This window comes from Toxorhynchites rutilus, chromosome 3 (assembly GCF_029784135.1).
Source record: "Toxorhynchites rutilus septentrionalis strain SRP chromosome 3, ASM2978413v1, whole genome shotgun sequence".
In the NCBI taxonomy this organism is placed as follows: Eukaryota; Metazoa; Arthropoda; class Insecta; order Diptera; family Culicidae; genus Toxorhynchites; species Toxorhynchites rutilus.
Window position 1 is genome coordinate 115,655,657 of NC_073746.1, and position 4,270 is coordinate 115,659,926.

Below are 4,270 nucleotides of genomic sequence, written 5' to 3' on the forward strand. Positions count from 1 at the left end.
ATAAATATAATAATAAAAGTTAAATACCGTTTTTTACCTTCCCCAGAACCACATTTCTCACATTGGAAATTTCGCTGGCGCAAAGCGGGATGTGAAACGAGCGTGAAATTTAGATAATGCCATCGAATGCGAGAGGCTCTCCTACATTCAAACTTCTATTGCTGCCGAACTTCGCCGTTTCGGAGCGCCATCAAAATTACGGTGCGTTAATTTTTAATTCCGAATGCATTTAGCATTAAGAAATTAATTCCTTGGGGGTCGGGAGTGCACCAGCGGGAGGAAGAAAGGAAAAAAATGTTGAGTCCCGAATCAGTGGCCAGGGATGAATTCCCACTAGTATGATCACGGTTTTTGAAGTACTTTATCAGGAATCTGTCTGTCATTTCCAAATACCAAAGCAATAAATGAGGTTGAATTTCGGATCATTTTCCCTATGATGTCCTTAGCACACAAAATTCACCTATACATCGCTTCGAGAGTTCAATAATCGGTAGCAGTTAGTGCAGATACCTCGCTCATGAATGGGATGAACATCACTTATAGTACGACGCATATTTTCGGGATAACAACCGTGCGGATATTTGCTCTTGGGTTTTGGTTTTCGATTAATTATTTTGTTTTTTGTACCAGGTGTATGCATATGGAACCAGTCGCCTCTATAGCGTGATTCCCTTGCGGTTATCATGGAAGTGACAGTTGTTAACACTTTACGGACCGCGCACGAGATTTCTCGTTTTCGCGTTCCTTCTTTACGGACTTGTGTGAAATTAGCGGATAAATTTTTTTGTTGCGTGCAAGTTTCTGTTCAACGTCTTGCTGGATTTTTTTCTTAAATTCGTTTATTTTTACAGGCTCAGTTACATAAGTTTAAAGGAGCCGAATTCTTAAATATAATTTTAAAACTATACATATGAATAATTTTCTTAAATCTATGGTTAGTAAGGTGGAAAACCGATTACTCGCGGTGTACTCGAGTTTAGAAGGGTGACATATTTTTTTAGGAGAAGGATGGGATATAAGGAAATTGTAACAATGTTGATGAACACTCAATTCTTAATCTGTTCGTATATCTATTGTATATTTACATTTCAACTCAATCTACTGTTTATAGCAAGGGGACGAATTACTCGCAATGGAAGAAAAGAGGGGTATAAGGATATAAAGACAATTACACACGAAGATCGATAGCTTCAAGGAAAACATATATATGGGACATGTAATCAAGGTCTAACCGAGCCAATACATCTCTCACCGGCACGTTGGACTGTCTTCGTAGGGCCCGAAGGGAGTTTTCTAAATTCGATCTGCCGACGAGATGCTCCTCGCACGACCAAACGACATGCTTGATGTCGTGATAACCTTGACCACAAACGCAGATATTGTTGCTGGCAAGATTGAAACGAAAGAGTAGTGCATCTAACGAACAGTGATTGGACATGAGTCGAGAGAAGGTGCGAGCAAAGTCCCGACTCAAGTCCAGACTTTTGAACCACAGTTTGAGGCTAGCCTTAGGGATAATCGAGTGAAACCACCGGCCCAATTCATCTTCGTTCCACTTGCGTTGCCAGTCTTGCTGGATTTAATGAATAATGAATTATTTCAGTTGAAATAAATTGATCATGTTTCAAGTAACAACCTTCAAAATCATGCTCCTTAGATAGATAATTGAATCATTCATCTTTCCACATAATCCATTTTTTTCTTGATCGTGACAGAGAAAAGTTATAGACTGAAACGTGAGCATGGGTCAATATAGGAAAAAATACAGAATTTTGAAAACCAAAAAAAATTATTCGAATAGAGTAGAATAGAGGACCCAAAACACATTCTCGAGATAGTAAGGTAAATGATTTTGGTTTATCCAGCGAAAATACGATCATGGTTTGTCCACTGTATTGAATGCTCTAGTTCAGCGCACATGTGTCAAATTAGGTATTCGAATATTTCAAAACATATAAATAAAGGGTGTGTCACATCAAATTGCATCACGGAAAAAACGCTGTAGAAATTCGCCCAGTAGACCTATCCTTTTGAAAATTTTAGACAGTAAAATAAAAACTATTAAACAACTTTTGGCATTTTCTTTTTATTCATACTTCGAGCCCAAGCCCGTATGCTCGCACCTTCCTCTTTACCCCGTCCATAAGGTTCTGTACAACGTCAGGTTGTAGTTTTTTTTGAACAGAAATCCATTTTCTCATGAAGTCCGCCTCCGATTTGACAACTTTTGGGTTCTTCCGGAGGGCCTGCTTCATAATCGCCCAATATTTCTCTATTGGGCGAAGCTCCGGCGCGATGGGCGGGTTCATTTCCTTTGGCACGAAGGTGACCCCGTTGGCTTCGTACCACTCCAACACGTCCTTTGAATAGTGGTATGAAGCGAGATCCGGCCAGAAGATGGTCGGGCCCTCGTGCTGCTTCAATAGTGGTAGTAAGCGCTTCTGTAGACACTCCTTAAGGTAAACCTGCTCGTTTACCGTGCCGGTCATCACGAAGGGGGCGCTCCGCTTTCCGCAAGAGCAGATCGCTTGCCACACCATGTACTTTTTGGCAAACTTGGATAGTTTCTGCTTGCGAATCTCCTCCGGAACGCTGAATTTGTCCTCTGCGGAGAAGAACAACAGTCCCGGCAGCTGACGAAAGTCCGCTTTGACGTAGGTTTCGTCGTCCATTACCAGGCAATGCGGCTTCGTCAACATTTCGGTGTACAGCTTCCGGGCTCGCGTCTTCCCCACCATGTTTTGCCTTTCGTCGCGGTTAGGAGCCTTCTGAACCTTGTATGTACGCAGGCCCTCCCGCTGCTTGGTCCGCTGGACGAATGAACTTGACAAATTCAGCTTATTGGCGACATCCCGGACCGAACTTCTCGGATCACGTCTAAACTGCTTAACTACGCGCTTGTGATCTTTTTCACTGACGGAGCATCCATTTTTGCCGTTCTTCACCTTCCGGTCGATGGTTAGGTTCTCGAAGTATCGTTTTAGTACTCTGCTGACCGTGGATTGGACGATTCCCAGCATCTTACCGATGTCCCGATGTGACAACTCCGTATTCTCGAAATGAGTGCACAGGATTAATTCACGACGCTCTTTTTTGTTCGACGACATTTTTCCAAATTTACGAAAAATTGACAATGAAGCATGGCCAACGTGATCTATACACTCTTATCTGATTATAAGCGAAAGCTAAAGATATAATTCCTAAAAATTAAATTTCTACAGCGTTTTTTCCGTGATGCAATTTGATGTGACACACCCTTTAATATTGTCTTCTTCATGATTTACAGTAGTTATATAGTATATTTTTTACGGATTCACATGTTTTAAAGGATTATAAGATCCACATTCTATTGGTGTCAATGCGCCCCTCACTTGAGCTAACTTTTAATCAACCAACAGATGATTATTTGGCACGTATTCAGACCATTTCTGGATTATAACATTTACAAATATTGTAAACATCATTCTTGCACACCATTTGTATCAGATTTACATAGCTAAACCATTAAATTAACGCATTTTAATGAACTCAATTCTGATCATGAGTTGTCCAATTCAATAATGTTGTTTTGTCCACATGATTTCAATGGCAACCGCTTGGAGCGCTGCAGTTTGTTTATTGTGCCCTTCGCGGATAGCAGAAATAAAGTTTCTCTATGGTGAGTGTCTTGAGGTGAACACTTTTAAAATGCCCAAAAAAACGCGATATTCTGAAGAAATTATGAATGGATCAATATGATGACAGTAAACTCAAGTAATCATAAATGCAACATTTACTTGAGAATTCGAATGTTTTCATTCAAAAATTGTGATTTCTAAAGCCGGACAAACCATGATCATTTTTTGGACAAACTATGATCAGAGGTGGTCAAACCATGATCATGATTCCCCTTTGAGGAAAATCGTTGAAAAACATATAAAATTGAATAATTTCAACGCTTTATGGTAGTATTACCATTAGACTTGGGGCTTTTCAACAAACCCAAACTCGTATCGATTATATGTGATTTTCATGAAGAAAAATCGATTTGCATTTACAAGTTGCTTAAAACACCCCAAATTGGACAAACCAAGATCATTTACCCTACCTATTCGATATAGAATATTCTTATCTATCTTTAGCAAAATTTCCATTGGTCGGAATAGGGTCTAAGAATGGGGGAAATTAATTAATTTAAAGAAAATTTAAAAAAGTTATTTGAAGGGAACCAAAACACATTTTTGAGATAATACTCATTGAATAGAGAATACTTTTATCCATCTTCAGCCAA